Raw genomic sequence first — 17,069 nt, 5'->3', positions numbered from 1 at the left:
ACCACTTGTCCAGGGGATCACGACTGGGGATATATTTCACTCCAGTTTTTAGGGATGAATTGCATCTCAGCTCCCAAGTCCTCATTTCATCTACATCAAACTTGGTGAAGCCCCACTTCTTGGAGATACGGATCTTCTAACGGCCAGGGAACTTGAACTTGGCTCTACAAAAGGTCTTAGACATGTGTTCCTTATTCCACGGGTTGGTAGAGATGGACATGATGACCTGGCCCAGTCACTGTGCCCTGGAGCTTCCCAAAGACACACTGAACACCTGTCTAGAATCTAAATTAGGGATGGCATTGTGATCAAAGATATGAATATCTACCAGAAAACTGTCAACAAAGTCCCCTAGGGCAACTCAGGTAGGCAACAGACTGCCCACACTACCAAGGCTGCTGTCTGCCGCCATTGCATGCCAGGCCCCCATGAGGAAAGGAACCTGGTTGCCTAGTTAGCTACAGACATGAACTGTATCTTTCACATCCCTTTCATCTTCCATGTATGGAAGCTGCTTGCCCCATGCATCTTTGCCTGTGTGTACATAAGCACAGCTATATAAAGTGAAAGATTTTCCCCATCTGACATACATAAATATAAGGGTGAGTAATACTGTCCCTTCTGGTTGCCAGGCAGTTCTGGTATTTATATTGATTTTAGCTCATGATGCTTACAGAGATTTAATTATCCTAAGAATCTAATGTTCATGTTAATTTGGGAGAAGATGGAGATTTGGTTTCTTAGGCAGAGCCAAACATTTGAGAGCTGGTTGATTCGTAGCTCCAGAAAAGCTGCCAGCAAGACTTTGGAGCAAACTGTTTCAACCTTGCAACTCGAGGCAGAACAGAGAAGGCATTCCTGATTTCCAAAGGCTTTGCACACACACCTGATATATTCAGCTAGACGAAAACGGAAAGACTAGGAAAGCATAAAGCCTTGGAGCTGATGGGGAAGCAAGCCTACTTTTGTTTGTCCTTTTGAAACAGGGTCTCATGTAGCCAAGCCAGGCCTTCAATTCAGTATATTGTTGAGAGCGACCTTGAACCTCTAATCACCCTGCCTCTATCGCTCAGGCTCTGTACCAATACCTGGCTCTATTCTATTTTCAGATGAAACGGACTTACAAAAAAACAGGCTGCGGGCTGGAGAGATGGCTCAGAGGTTAAGAGCACTGGCTGCTCTTCTAGAGGTCCTGAGTTCAATTCCCAGCAACCACATGGTGGCTCACAGCAATCTGTAATGAGATCTGGCGCCCTCTTCTGTACACATAATAAATCTTAAAAAAAAAAAAAAAAAAAGAAAAAAACCAGGCTGGACATGGTGTGATGATACATGCCTTTAATCCCAGCATGCTTAGAGTCAGATGCAGCAGATCTCTATGAGTTCATGGCCAGCCCAATCTATATAACAACTTCCAGGCCAGTCAGGGCTACACTGTGAGACTTTTCAAGAAAAAAGGAACAAAAACACAGAGCTGGTGAACTGTCTCATCAGTTAAACAGTTAAAAACACTTGTGACTCTTGCAGAGGACCTGGGTTTGGGTCCCAGAACTCACATGGCAGCTCACAACTGTCTGTAACTATAGTTCCAGGGGATCCAATTTCTTCTACACTCTGAAGTCCTCAGGAAAACATGTGCGGGCAAAACATCCATACACATAAGACAAATTAAATGTAAAATATCTTCAAAACCAACACCTGCTCCACACAGAATCTGCTACCAGTTCGTTCTCTCCTTACTGGTAGCCATCAAAAGGGTTACATGCAAACATAATGGTCTTGACATTCTAGTGGTCAGTTCAAGCCTTTAGCTCTATTTTATATGAAGCACAGCCAATAAACCGTGTCTGTCACCACCAAAGTGATTGGTTTTCCTTCTCCACGTCACCTTCCCCCTCTATGGTCAAGCTACTCAGGCAGACATTGGTCCCAGGGCAAGCCTGGTTCAGGTTGCTTATTTACCTCTGGATCCTGACTGATAATTTTCTCCATGTCATGACCTAGTTGTAATAATAATGATGCTATTTTTTTAAATTGAGGCCCCTCCCTTTTTGGAGACAAGAGTCTGTTTATTCCAGGCTGGCCTTGCACTGGTTATATAGCCAAGGATGGCCTTGAACTTCTTTTTTTTTTTTTTTTTTTTTTTTTTTGGTTTTTCGAGACAGGGTTTCTCTGTGTAGCTTTGCGCCTTTCCTGGGACTCACTTGGTAGTCCAGGCTGGCCTCGAACTCACAGAGATCCGCCTGGCTCTGCCTCCCGAGTGCTGGGATTAAAGGCGTGCGCCACCACCGCCCGGCTGGCCTTGAACTTCTGATCCTCTTGCCTCAACCTCTTGAGTGCTGGGATTGCAGGCATGTGCCACCATAGCTAGTTTTATGTGGTGCTGGGGATCTAAATCAGGATTTCATTCTTGTAAGACAACTACTCTACCAAATGAGCTACAGTAAGTGGACACTAACATTTTTTTTTTTTTTTTCGAGACAGGGTTTCTCTGTGTAACAGCCCTAGCTGTCCTGGAACTAGCTCTGTAGACCAGGCTGGTTTCGAACTCACAGAAATCCACTTGCCTTGGCCTCCTGAGTACTTGGATTAAAGGCATGTGCTACCACTGCCCGACTTTGCTAACTTTTTTTGTTATTTTGTCTTTTTTTTTTCCAGAGCTGAGGACCGAACCCAGGGCCTTGCACTTGCTAGGCAAGCGCTCTATCACTGAGCTAAATCCCCAACCCCGCTAACTTTTTTTTTTTTTTTTTAAAGAATTTATATTGGGCCAAGGTCAAACTGTAAATGAAATGCACAATATGTATTATTTCGTCTTGGCATAAAACCTTTAGACATTGAAGATCCTTGCCAGACAAGAGAGCACTAGCCAGTCGGGGTGGTACAGGCCTGTGATCCCAAAGTTTGGAAGGTAGAAGAAGAAGGATGAGGAATTCAGAGTCAACTTGGGCCACATAATGAGTTCTAGGTCATGCTGGACTACGTGAGACCCTGCCAAACACCAACACCTTCACCCAGCGGAACTACAGATCTGAGGCCAGGTTGTAGCTGTATAGAGAGAGAGACTTTTCTCAAAAGAAGAAGAAAGAACATTAGATCTAGGTATCGCCACTGTGTCTTCTAGAACCTGTGACAACTGAGAAGTAAAGAGACGGTAGGTCCTACTCTGGGACCTAAAGCCAGAGGGACCAAAACTGTGTTTCATTCACTCAAGAAGGCGGGGGGAAATGCAGACGTGGAGCTTATTAAATAAGTGGGAAAATATTAGTTCTGTTCTTCTGGAACCACAAAGTATTGAAACTTGTGGTGAACAAAGATTCCGAGGTGAGGAGAGCGCGAGGGGCGGGCTGTTCGTGCCTGTTTCTGTTTGGGTTCCAGGGAAGCAGGGTTTCCATTGCATGGGATGCAACTGGATATTTCCTCCGTCCTCCGTGGCTGGGCCCTGGCAAACACTGTTTCCTGGCACTTGAAGAGCGGCAAGTCCCAGCAGCGAGGTCAAATCCGTTTTTGGAGCCAAACAGCTGCATTCCTTTACAGTTAGTTGGCTTTACAACTGCCAAGACCACTCCTGCCCGGCTAGTCTAGGGTGACATCTAGTGGCAACACAGGGAACTGTTCCAATTTCCCAGTCCTGTTAGGAGCCACCCTAGAGCCGCTGGATTCCGTGTTCCCACAGAAGTGTCTGGATTGTATCCCTCACTAATTACTCTCTAATTAATGACGACATGTATGTTCGACAGCGTGAGTGTCTTAGTATTACTATTGCTGTGATGAAACACCATGACCAAAAAGCAACTTGGGGAAGAAAAGGGTTTATTGGGCTTACACTTCCACATCATAGTTCGTCATTGAAGGAAGTCAGGACAAGAACTCAAACAGGGCAGGAACCTGGAGGCAGGAGCTGATGCAGAGGCCACGGAGGAGTGTTGCTTACTGGCTTACTCCCCATGGCTTGCTCAGCCTGCTTTCTTATAGATCCAGGACCACCAGCCCAGGGTTGATACCATCCACGATGGGCGGGACCCTTCAATCACTAATTAAGAAAATGCCCTATAGGCCTGTCTACTATGGCTCAATCTTATGGAGGCATTTTCTTAACTGAACTTCCATCTTCTCTATCTTGTGCCAAGTTGACATAAAACTAGCCAGCATAGTGAACATCTTGACATTGTTCCTCCAGTAATGCTGGAGGGGCTGAGAATGGAGCTTCTCAGAAGATTCTTGTCATGCATGCCTGCCTTCAGACCTCAGCACTGACAAACAAAACTATACCACCATGTGAGATAGCACATGCCTGCAATCCCGGCACTTGGGAAGCTGTGGCAGGAGGATCATGAGTTTGAGGCTAGCTTTGGTTACCTAGTGAGACTTTGTCTCAATAAAACAAAAACAACAACAACAAAAACTGAAGTGTGCTTTTTTTTTTTTTTTAATGGGGTTTCTCTGTGTAGCTCTGGCTGTCCTGGAACTCACTCTGTAGACTGGGCTGGTCTCTAACTCAGAGATCTGCCTGCCTCTGCCTCCCGAGTGATGGGATTAAAGGCATGTGTCACCCCTTGCTCAGTTAAAAAAATTTATTATTATTTTATGTGTATGAGTCTGTGCACGTGTGTGCAGAGCTCATGGAGCCCAGAAAAGGGCATCAGAACACCAGGAACTGGAGTTACAGACCACTTGAGCTGCCATGTGGATGCTGGAAATCAAACCCAAGTCTTCTGGAAGAGCATCAAGTACCATCTCTTCAGTCATCTCTCCAGCCCAGAAATGTGCTTTTATATAAGTATGAAATAAGATGCATCTAATTCCAGGTCTTGGCAGTGACTGTCTCAGGTTCCACATGAGTTACTTGTAAGTCTGCCAAGAGCAAGTTGCTTGGCTATGGGTCAGAAGTGGAATGTACCCTCTCAGAGGGACCTGAGAAATAGTAAGAAATAATGGGGGCTGGAGAGATGGCTCAGTGGTTAAGAGCACTGACTGCTCTTTCAGAGGTCCTGAGTTCAATTCCCAGCAACCACATGGTGGCTCACAACCACACATAATGAAATCTGGTGTCCTCTTTTGGACTGCAAGGACACATATAGGCAGTACACTCTATACATAATAAATAAATAAATAAAGAATTAAATGTAAAAAAAGAAAAAGAAATAATGGAGCCAGGCATAGTGATGCATGCCTTTAATGTCAGCACTTGGGGGGCAGAGGCACTCCAATCTCTATTAGTTCAAGGTCAGCCTGGTCTACATAGTGAGTTCAAGGCCAGGCAAGAGTACATAGTGAGACTGTGCCTAAAAACAAACAACAACAAAAGACATTTAAAAAAAAAATGGGGTGGGCAGCGAAATGGCTCAGTGGATACAGGAACCTGCTGCCAGGCCTGACCACCCCAGTCTGATCCCTGGGACCCACATGGTGGAAGGAAAGAACCCATGGCCACAAGTTAGTCTTTGACCTCTACACACACAATAAAGAAATGTTGCCTTTTTTTTTTTAAGGAAATGGTAAGAGGTGTAGCAAGCATATGCTAGTACACATGAGGACTAGGTTTATCCCCTCCACCAAAATAGCAACAACAACAGTAATAATAGTGATAATCTACAAACGATGTAGCAGTTTTATTTGCAATCATCAGATGATTGAGGATACGAGAAGGCTTAAGAGAGAACAGCTTGAATCACCTGTACATTTTAAAATTTGTTTTATCACATTGACTCTATTTGTGCATCTGTGCGTGTGTACTCACGCATGCAGGCTTGTAGCAACGCCACAGCATTCGTGTGGGAGTCAGAATTTAGCAGGTATTCCATGAACATATCCTCCTACAGATGGTGAAAATATATTCAGGCTAGTTTTGAGCTGGGTGTGCTAAGGCAGACCTGTGACCCTAGTATTTGGGAGGCAGAGGCATGACTATGGCCATAAGTTCTGGACCAACCTAGTTTATATAGCAATAGTGTGTGTGTGTGTGTGTGTGTGTGTGTGTGTGTGTGTGGTGTGTGTGTGTGTGTTGTAGCTAGAGTTTCCTGCCTGGCCCACAGTCAGGACAAATCTCTGTCACCTGCCAGTCCCACAGCCGCTCAGACCCAACCAAGTAAACACAGAGACTTATATTGCTTACAAACTGTATGGCCGTGGCAGGCTTCTTGCTAACTGTTCTTATATCTTAAATTAATCCATTTTTATAAATCTATACCTTGCCAAGTGGCTTGTGGTTTACCAGCATCTTCACATGCTGCTTGTCATGGCAGCGGCTGGCAGTGTCTCCCTCCGCCTTCCTGTTTTCTCTTTTCTCCTCTCTGTTAGTCCCACCTATACTTCCTACCTGGCCACTGGCCAATCAGTGTTTTATTTATTGACCAATCAGAGCAATTTGACATACAGACCATCTCACAGCAGTGTGTAGTTTATATATACTACAGGTGTGTGCGTGCGTGTGTGCACGAATGCGCTCATGCGCATGCATTAATGAGGGCATTCAAAGGACAACCTGTAAGAGTCGTTCTTTTCTTCCACCATTTACTTGAGTTCTAGTGGTCAGGCGAGGTAACAGACACCTTTACCTGCAGAGTCATTTGACTAGCCCTGTTTCGTTTTGATTTTTCAAAACAGGATTTCTTTGTGTAGCCTTGGCTGTCCTGGAACTAGCTCTGTAGACGAACTGGCCTTGAACTCACAGAGATCCACCTGCCTCTGCCTCCCGAGTGCTGGGATCAAAGGCGTGCACCACCACTGCCCGGCCCTGTTTCATTTTTTAAAGATTTTTTTCAATATTTATTTTTACTTTATATTTATTGATGTCTTGCCATGGGCATCAGGTCCCCTGGAACTGGAATTACAGACAGTTGTGAGCTGCCATGTGGGTGCTGGGAACTGAACCCAGGTCCTCTAGAAGAGCAGTCAGTGCTCTTAACCACTGAGTCATCTCTCCAGCCCCTTTAAGATGTTTTTGTAAGATATTTTCAAGATGTTTTACCCAGACTCCTGGACTCAAATGATCCCCCTGCATTCTCTTTCCAAATATTGAGAAGACCAATGTCTAAGGGTTTTAGACACGTTGTTTCATTTAGGGCTCATAGCAACTATACGTAATAGATAGTGTGGCCTAGGACCATTTTGTAGATGGGAAATAATTTTGAGAAACATGAGTTCTTCAGTTCTGTCCAGTGTTACTACAGAGGATGCCTAAGATGAGAATGGAAAATAAACCACTCATTTTGGCTCAATGAAGATTGCTGGTTATGCTGGTGGGGTTAAAAAAATCTTGATCGTTCTGATCAAAGAGCACTTGGAAGAAAGACAGTAAGAGTGGGGACATGGTGGGGCCAGGGAGGTGGCTCAGTGGTTAAGAGCACCTTTGGCTCTTGCAGAGGACCTTGGTTTGGTTCTCAGAACCCACACAGTGGTTCACAACCATCTGTGACTCCAGTTCCCGGGGATCCGATGCCTTCTGACTTCTGCAGGCACCAAGCACACGTGTGATGCACACACATACATGCAGGCAAAACACACACAAAAGAAAATGAATACATTTTATTATTTTTTAAGAATCAAGGACATGAGTCAGCAAGGACAGGCAATTTACCCACCTACCCCCCCACACCCGCCACAGTCTGCTCTCTCAGACTTGGAGGGAAGAAATATTAAACGTTATTATATTATAGTATGGCATTTAGTATGCTGTCTTAGTTAGGGTCACTATTGCTGCGAGGAAACACCACAACCAAAAAGCAAGTTGGGGAGGAAAGGGTTTATTTGGCTTACACTTTGATGTTGCTGATTATTATTATTATTATTATTATTATTATTATTATTATTATTATTGGGTTTTTTGAGACAGGGTTTCTCTGTGTAGCTTTTTGCACCTTTCCTGGAACTCACTCTGTAGACCAGGCTGGTTTCGAACTCACAGAGATCCACCTGCCTCTGCCTCCCGAGTGCTGGGATTAAAGGCGTGCACCACCACAGCCGGGCTGCTGTTCATTATTGAAGGAAGTCAGGACAGGAAGGACAGGAACTCAAACATGGCAGGATCCTAGAGGCAGGAACTGATGCAGAAGCCATGGAGGGGTGTGGGGTGCTGCTTACTGGCTTGCTTACTCTGGCTTGCTCAGCCTGCTTTTTGTTTGTTTGCTTGTTTTTGTTTGTTTGTTTGTTTGTTTGTTTTAAGACAGGGTTTCTCTGTGTAGCCCTGGCTGTTCTGGAACTTGCTTTGTAGACCAGGCTGGCCTTGAACTCTCTTAGCTCTGCCTGCCTCTGCCTCCTAAGTGCTGGGATTAAAGATGTACACCACCCCGGCCCAGCTTAGCCTGCTTTCTTATAGAACCTAGGACCAACAGTCCAGAGATGGGCTGCCCCATTGATCACTAATTGAGAAAATGCTTTACAGCCGGATCTCAAGGAGGCATTTTCTCAACTGAGGCTCCTTCCTCTTTGATGACTCTAGTTTGTGTCAAGTTGACACACAAAACCAGCCAGTACAGTGTGTCCAAAGGTATTACCTGAGAGAAAGGGGAAGTTGTAATTACAGGAGAGGGAAGAAATCGAAGAAGAAAACCCTCGCTCTCCATCAGTCTCCGTGGATTGGAAGCCGAGCACATGAGGACAGATGCAGGTCAGAGGCAGCAGCAGGGAGATATTGTCCTTCTACTCTCCTGGCTGCTCTTCCTTCAGCTGAACGAGAGAGAGAGAGAGAGAGAGAGAGAGAGAGAGAGAGAGAGAGAGAGAGAGAGGGAGGGAGGGAGGATACTTGCTGATAGAGAAGGAAAACATGAGAAACTTGATGACCAGAAGGCATGAACCTGTCCTTACAGCAGAAAATGAACAGGTTCGTAAATATTATGGACAATATCAAGGTCCCAATCAAATACGAAGTTGTAAATTTTTTGAGGGGGCAAGATTATTTATTTATTTATTTTGAGACAGAATTTCTCAAATTCTCAAAGTCCTGGAACTCCCTCTGCAGGCCAGGCTGGCCTCGAACTCACAGAGATCTGCCTGCTTCTTCTTTCTGAGTGCTGGGATTAAAGGCATTCGCCACCACACCTGAAATTGTAAATTTTTAAGTTTTTTAAATTATTATCATTATTTTTCTTTATATGTATGAGTGTTTTACATGTATGTGTCTTCAGAGGGCATTGGATCCCCTGGAACTGGAGTTACAGATGGTTGTGAGCTGCCACGTGGGGACTGGGAGTCAAACCCAGATCCTCTATGGAAGAGCTCTTAACCACTGAGCCATCTCTCCAGCCTTTGAAGATGTCAATTTAAATGAGGCCATTCAGCCTATTGAGTGCATTTTTAAACCTAGCTGTGTTAGAGAAGGAGACAAAAGAGAGGGGAGACTCTGGCCTTAATGTTCAAAGGCTACAGAGTTTCCATTTGAGATGATGTCAAACTTCTGAACATGGCCTGTGCATGATCCTGTGGTCTCGGTTACCCTGTCTTCAGGTAAGAAGATCATTTGATTCTGGGGCTTCAGTGAAGGCTGGGAATGCAGCTCAGCTGGTAGAGTGCTTGCCTAGCATGCACAGCTCTACTTCGAGTGGGGTGTCGGGGCACAGGTTGTGAGCTGCCCAGTGATGTGGGCGCTGAGAACTAGACCCAGGTCCTGTGAAAATGCAGCGGTTCCTCTTAATCACTGAGCCATCTCTCAACCCTAGACTCGACTCTATCCCTTTAATGAACAGAAGGTGTCCTGAGAGAGGTGTGGACCCAGAAACAGAAGGATGGAAAAGGGCCGGCCTCCTCTGAACTTGGTCTTAGAACTCCTTCAGAGAGCTGTCAAAACCAAAGTCCACTTGTTTGGGCTTTTATGCATTTATTGATACTCAGGCACCGAGAAGCCTCAGCCAGCCAGTCCCAGACCACACCAAAGCACTTTCCTGGCACGTCCCAGTTGCAAGCAACATGAAGTCCCAGGAGAAGCACTTGAGGGACATGCCCCCAAGTTCTCCCCGACCCAGGACTGTTATAATTCTGATTCCTGTAATGGAAGACACACAAGAATTCCTAAGAGTCATGTATTCAGAAAGCATTGTCATTCTGGGGCCACCCCAGAAATCAGAAACCTGAGAATCCACCTGAAGTTGCTTATTTAAGGTTCATATTTCTGGGTCCTTCTTAGAACTAATGATTGGAAGTCTCTGAAATCCTGGAACCTCAGACAAATCCCAGCCTACATCCTCTGTTTGGGAGTTTGGGATCTGTTGCATTTATGAGAATTGTTGACCCTTTTCTCCATCTTAAATGTTTACTGCTTCATCTGGAGGGGCTCCAGCCTGGCTCTACCTCTGGCTGGCGATGCTCGCTAATGTTCTAGACGATTCAGACACTGCCTCCTCTACAGGACCTCCATGAACTCCTCTCTCCTTCTCTCTGGTTTTATTCATTTTCTGGAGACATGGTCTCCCTATGTACCCTGGCTTGCTCAGAACTCGCTGTATAGACTAGGTTGGTGCTAATCTGCCTGCCTGTGCCTCCTAAGTGCTGGGATCAAAGGTGTGCGTGTATCTTTGACTTCCTCCAGTGCTTGTAGTGCTTTGCTCTGTTGTATCCCACTATTTGCAGGTGAGACTTTATTACCATACACTACTACTAGTTTACACAGTAACTGGGGACAGGGACTTTTGTTGTTGTTGTTTTTTGAGACAGGGTTTCTCTGTGTAGTTTTGGTGCCTGTCCTGGATCTCGCTCTGTAGACCAGGCTGGCCTCAAACTCACAGAGATCCGCCTGGCTCTGCCTCCCAAGTGCTGGGATTAAAAGCGTGTACCACCACCGCCCAGCAAGGGGGACAGGGACTTAGTAAAAATTATAGAGGGGCTGGGGAGATGAGTCTGTGGGGAGGAGCACTTTCTGTGAAAGCAATTTCTGAGTTAGAATCTCCAGCAGCCATGTGAAAGTGGGCACGGCCATGTGTGTCTGTAACCCTAGTGTTGGGGAGTAGAGACAGACAGGTCCCAGGAACTTGCTGGCCATCCAGCCTAGCCAGAACCACAAAATCAGGTTCAGTGAGAGACCCTGTCTCAAAAGTAAGGTGCAGGGCCGCAGAGGAAGACTGGGAGGAGTGGGTGTACAGCCCTAAGCTTCCATGAGCTTCCAAGGTCAACTGAGAAAATGTGAGTAGAATTTTGAAGGAACCACTAAATAGAAGCAAAAAGGTGTGTGTTTGTGTGTGAGTCTCAGAAGATGTGCCTGGTGTGATCTAGGGCCAGCTCCTAAGGAAGGGGTCAGCAACAGTCAGGCAGCGAAATAGTAAATTCCAGTGCAATGCCCAGTTATTACCTGCAGGTGGCAGTATGATAACTCATAAAAGTCCCAGGTGGAAACCTAGCCTCTGAAAGTAAACTACCACTGCCCCAACGCACCCCACCGCCCCAAATACAAAACAACAACTATCCGGGCAGATACAACACAGGAACAGGGAAACATGAGGGACACACCACACACACTTTTGATGATCAATTTATACTTAGAAGTGGCTGATTCGGTCAGCAACTCTTGCTACAGTTTTCACGTGTGACATCTCCTTACCCACCATTGCACCATGTTGGCACAATTACTATTACCTTTAAGTATTCTTTTCCAGATCTGATATATTTACATGTATTTTTTCCCACAGATACATTCAGATTTTTTTTTTTTAAAATCAGGGCTACAGTTGAAATGGAAGTACATAACTTTTTTTCTTTCAAAATCTTTGTCAGTGCTGAGCTAGCATCCACTTTCTTAGCTCTGACTATCACCACCACACAGAAGGGCAGCCACAGTCAGGTGTGGTGGCACATGCCTTTAATCCCAGCCCTAGGGAGGCAGAAGTAGGGAGATCTCTGTGAGTTCAAGGCTAGCCTTGTCTACAAAGTGAGTTTTAGGACAGCCAGGGTTACAGAGAGAAACCCTGTCTTGAAAAAGACAAACAAACAAAAGAAAGAAAAGCAGCTGTATTTTTACCTCCATTCATCTGCCTACCCACTTGTTTACTTCATAATGGGCACTAAGAATCCAAGGACACAAACATGAAAATGTGGAATTGTGTCTGGCCTACAGCTCAGGACCATGTGGAGTCACTGAGCTTCAAGGCACAATGGTGATTTTTTTCTCCTTTCAATTTTGTAAAAATTTATTTTTAAGTATGTTTATGTATGGGGGTAGATGCATGCAAGTGTGGGTACCCATGGATATCGGAGGCTTTACATCCCTACAAAGCTAGAGTTACAGGAGGTTGTGAGCTGCCCTGTGTGGATGCTGGGGACCAAACTCGGGTCCTTTATAAGAGTAGTAAGCACTCTTAACCGATGGACCATCTCTCTACCGCCTTTTATTTCTGAGAAAGGGGCTCAGGGTGGCCTTAAACTTCCTGTGTAGTGGAGAATAACCTGAACTCCCATCCTCTTGTCTCTATATGCTGGAATTATAGGTGTGAACAGCCCCACCTGGGTATAACAGGAATTTTGAAGAAAATACAGACTTAGGGACCTTAATATAGGGGAAAGGCCGACTGAAGAGAGGAAATTGCATTAGCAAAGATATGGACATTCAAAAGATATGGCACCTTCCGGAAACCACAAGTGGTTCAGTATTAAGGGAGTTGGTACTGGCTGTGAGCTGAGAGGAGAGGGCTGGCTGGCAGGCAGGAGCTGATCTCTAAGAGCCTTGCGACAGACTTGAAACATTATCTTGTAGATGATAAATATCTTAGTTCTAATTGATTTTCCACTCTGCAGTCACAGTGATAAAGTGGTTGGAAGATGAAAATCAAACTGGCCCAGCCCTGCTTCCGTATTTCATAGAATGGAGTTCCCTGGGCCTCTTCAACTGTCTCAACCCCACACCGCATGCTTCTTTATCTTAGACCCCCTCACTTCCTCTTAGGCTAACCAAGTCCCAACCTAAACTTCACTTCCTCTGTCTTCCTTGGCTCTGGAAGAAGTTCCCTGCTGTGTGCTCCCAAAGCCACCAACCCAGCCTGGGTCACATTCTTAGAAGTATGTCTTCCACTTTCAGTGTCAAACTCTAGGCAGAAAAACCCTGGTGGCTGCAGAAAGATACGAAGTTAATGCCGGTAAGAGACAAATGCAGCTTGGATATTTCTACCTGTATGTCCTGGAAGGTTGTAGTCTCCATTCAAAAACCAGCTCACCATCACTTCCTCATCTGCCCCTCCCACTCTCCCTGTGCTACCAACCCCTACACAGACACTTCTCTGTCCCTCTCCACATCCTCTTTTACTGTATGGCAGCAGAGCCCACCAGAAACATAATTGCAGACGTTTGGCTAGACAAAAGAGGAGTTAATGCTGAATCCCTGAGAGGACCCAGGATGCTTTTTGTTTATTTGTTTGGGATAGGGTCTTATGTTGCCCAGGCTGGCTTTGTACGTTCTATGTGGCTGAACTCCTGATTCTCTTGACTCTACTACTTGATTGTTGGGATTATAGGTGTGTACTACCACTCCTGGCTATTTATTATTATTACTACTACTATTATTCTTTTTAAAAAATTTTTATTTCATGTGCATTGATATTTTGCCTAGATGTGTATCTGTGTGGTGGTGTTGGATCCTCTGGATCTGGAGTTACAGACGGTTGTGATCTGCCATGTGGATGCTGGGAGTTGAACCAGTGATTTTAACCACTGAGCCATCTCCAGCCCTTTATTATTCTTTTATTTTATGTGTGCAGGTGTTTTGCCTGTATGTGTGTATAATTTGTACATGCTTGGTGCCAAAAGAAGCCAGAAGAAGGTGTCATGTCCCATGGAACTGTAGCTAGAGAACTGTGAACCACTATGTAAGTGCTGGGAATTGAACCTAGGTCCTTTGAAAGAGCAAAAAAAGTGCTCTTAACCTTTCAGCCATCTCTTCAGCCCCTGTTTTTATTAATTTTTAATTATGAGTATGTGTGTGTGTGAATGGGTGGGTATATATGTGTGTGTGTGTGTGTGTGTGTGTGTGTGTATGAGTGTGTAAGTATAGATGCTTTCAGAGATCAGAGGCATCGGGTCTTCCCAGACCTGGAATTCCAGGTGGTTGTGAGCTGTCTGATGTGGATAGTGGGGAACTAAACCCAGGTTCTCTATAGGAGCAGTGTGCATTCTTAGTTGCTGGGCCATTTCTCTAGGCCTATTTATTTATTTTGGTACAGGGTTTCTCTATGTAGCCCTGGCTGTCCTGGAACTTGCTACGTAGATCAGGCTGGCCTGGAACTCACAGAGACCTGCCTGCCTCTGCCTCCTGAGTGCTGAGACTAAAGCCATGTGCCACTATCACATTTGGCCCTATTTATTTGTTTTTGAGACAGGGTCTTATTTTATTTTATTATTGTTTTATTTTTATTTATTTACTTATTTATTTTGTTTGTTTTTCGAGACAGGGTTTCATTATGTAGCTCTGACTGTTGGTTGGCTGTCCTGGAATTCACTCTGTAGACCAGGCTGGCCTCGAACTCACAGAGATATGCCTGCCTTTGCCTCCCAAGTTCTGGGATTAAAGATGTGCACCACCACTGCCCAGCTTTATTTTTGGATTTCTGCCTTTTCTTCTTCTTCTCCTTCTCCTTCTTCTAAATTTATTTATTTTATGTATGAGTATTCTAGCTGCACTTATGCCTTTATGCCAGAAGAGGGCATCAGATCCCACTATAGATGGTTGTGAGCTACTGTGTGGTGGCTGGGAATTGAACTCCAGACTTCTGGAAGAATGGCCATTGCGCTTAACTGCTGAGTCATCTCTCCAGCCCCATTTTTGGATTTCTTACTTACATCTTTTCCTTAAAGTTTTTTGAGACAGGTCTTACCATGTAGCTCAGGCTAGACTCAAAAACCCTTTTAATTATTTTTTATTTTATATGTACCAGTGGCTTGCCTCCAAGTATGTATGTGCACTACATGTGTGGCTGGTGCCAGAATATGGTCTTGGATTCTCTGGAACTGGAGTTATAGATAGTTGTTAGTGCCACGTAGGTGCTGGGAACCAAGCCTGGGTTCTGCAAGTGCTCTTAGCCACTGAGCTATCTCTCCAGCTCTGTGGACTCAAAAGTCTTGATCCCCTTGCCTCAGACCTCCTAGTACAGGGCTTCTCACTTTCTGTATCTGTGAGTGAGCTGAAGATACTAGCTGTCTTGTGGAGGCACTGTGACTTTGGCATACAGGAGGTAAGCCCGAGATCCTCTTATTACTGTCACTTCCCATCAGAAGTCTCCTCTAAAACCTCCCAGGTGCATGTCACTTGACACAGAAACCGAAGATGTGCATCTCATTACTCACCCCGGATCCTGGAGTCCACCCAACGTGAGATAGTGTTGGATTCGATCGCTCTCCTTCCTGCTGTCCCATTGCATGGTGATCTCCGTCTTTCTAATTCCTATGCCACCAGATAATGGCTCCCTCTTCTAGAACTGGTCATTCTGATATGCAGTTCAGGGGCACTTAGGGCGGAGTTCTTCTCTTTCAGACTAAGTCACTCTGTCCAGATTGCAAGCTGCTGGAGGTAGTGGCTTCATCCGTCTGCTTCACCTTTTACTCTGAAAGGCACTTTCAATGCAAATGTTCAGCCAACACTTGGTCAAAGAACAACTCTCTTTCCTCATTTCAGTGGACCCATCTCCTCTGTCCTACCAGAGGCTCGGGTGTTCTCTGTTTTGTTGGCTTCTAGACAACACATTAACATTAGATGTGTTCTGTGCTCTCCTGTAATTGGAACTGAGAGTTACTTCTCCAAGCTTCATCTACCACTCCCCTCCCCCCCATACTCAGCAGCCCCCCGAATAGGAATGTCTGTACTTTGCATTGCATGGAACACGACTTTCTCACGCCTCCATTCCTCTGTTCTTATGTGCCGTTCCTTTGGCCGGCTATGAGCTTACCCTGGCTCCTGTGCTGTGGAACTCCTACTCACCCTCCAATACTCAGTTTCATGTCACCTTCTTTGTTAAGTCTTTTATGCAGTGGGCAGAGGAACAGAGCGAGCCCTTTCTTTCTCTTTGGCTTCCTCAGCATTTCCCCAAATAGCTAGAACAGTACTAAATCATTATTTATTTAAATGCTTAGAAAATTATTTTTATTATTATTGGTTTTTCAAGAGAGGATTTCTCTGTGTAACAGCTCTGGTTGTCCTTGGGGACTTGCTTTGTAGACCAGGCTGGCTTCGAACTCACAGAGATACGCTTGCCTCTGCCTCCTGAGTGCTGTTGTTGGGATTAAAGGCACGCACCACCACGCCGACTATTTGTATTATCTTTAATTATATATAAGTGTTATAGGTGTGTGTGTGTGTATGTGTTTGAATAAGGGTGTGTGCAGGTGAATGCTGGTGTCAGCAGAGGCCATAGGCACTAAATCCCCTGGAGCTGAAGTTACAGACGGTTGTTAGCCATCTGATGTGGGTGCTGGGTAAGGAACTCAGGTCCTCTGGAAGAGCAGCGAGTGCTTTTAACCTCTGAGATGTCTCTCTAGCTCAAGATATTACTTGTTTACTCTTCTGTGGCTACTCTTGGCTGAATTGCTTAAAGGCCAGGATCTCTGTACGTCGTTTTATCTTCTTACCCAGCACAGTGCTTACTTACAGTAGGTATGTAGTTCAGTCAATGAACAGATGAGCCAAACAATTCATCGAACACTGCAGGTTGTACGAACCAGATTCCCAAACAATTCTAGGCCTGGTCCTCTATCTGGATTGAGCCATCCTGGGATCTCTCTTCCCTTCTCTCTCTTTGCCTTGGTTTGGTAGAACGGGAAAGGAACGCGATCCAAGTGTGGAAAGTGTTATTCCTCCAGGACAGAGCTCTAATTCACTTGCTCCGGCACGCAGAGGGTTACAGAGACCCAGGGGCGGAGCCAAGCCCGTGCCACCTGCTGCGGGGTGGGCTGGCGCATGCGCTCAGGCACCCGCTGGGCTACCTGCGGAGTCCAGCCGAGAAGGGGCGCTTGCGCTCTGGGCCTTTTCCGCCGGGGGAAGTCTCGCGGGGGCGGGGCGCGGCGGGGCGGGGCCGCGTGGGGAAGTTCTCGCGGGACCCTGCCTAGGAGCGGAAGCTCGGCTGCTGCTGCTTCAGCGATCGGGCGGCGGCGGCGGCGGCGGCAGC

General features: G+C 45.7%; 1 non-coding gene across 1 annotated transcript; it reads right to left on the bottom strand.

Moving 5' to 3' along the window:
• Positions 1-333: 333 nt before the first annotated feature.
• On the bottom strand, positions 334-464 carry LOC131918117 (small nucleolar RNA SNORA70). Its single transcript, XR_009380861.1, has one exon. It is a non-coding gene; the product is annotated as a small nucleolar RNA SNORA70 (small nucleolar RNA).
• Positions 465-17,069: the final 16,605 nt, after the last annotated feature.

Source organism: Peromyscus eremicus, chromosome 8a (assembly GCF_949786415.1).
Source record: "Peromyscus eremicus chromosome 8a, PerEre_H2_v1, whole genome shotgun sequence".
Classification (NCBI taxonomy): Eukaryota; Metazoa; Chordata; class Mammalia; order Rodentia; family Cricetidae; genus Peromyscus; species Peromyscus eremicus.
Note: the sequence above shows the minus strand (reverse complement) of the source record. Positions and strands in the feature narration are given on the sequence as shown.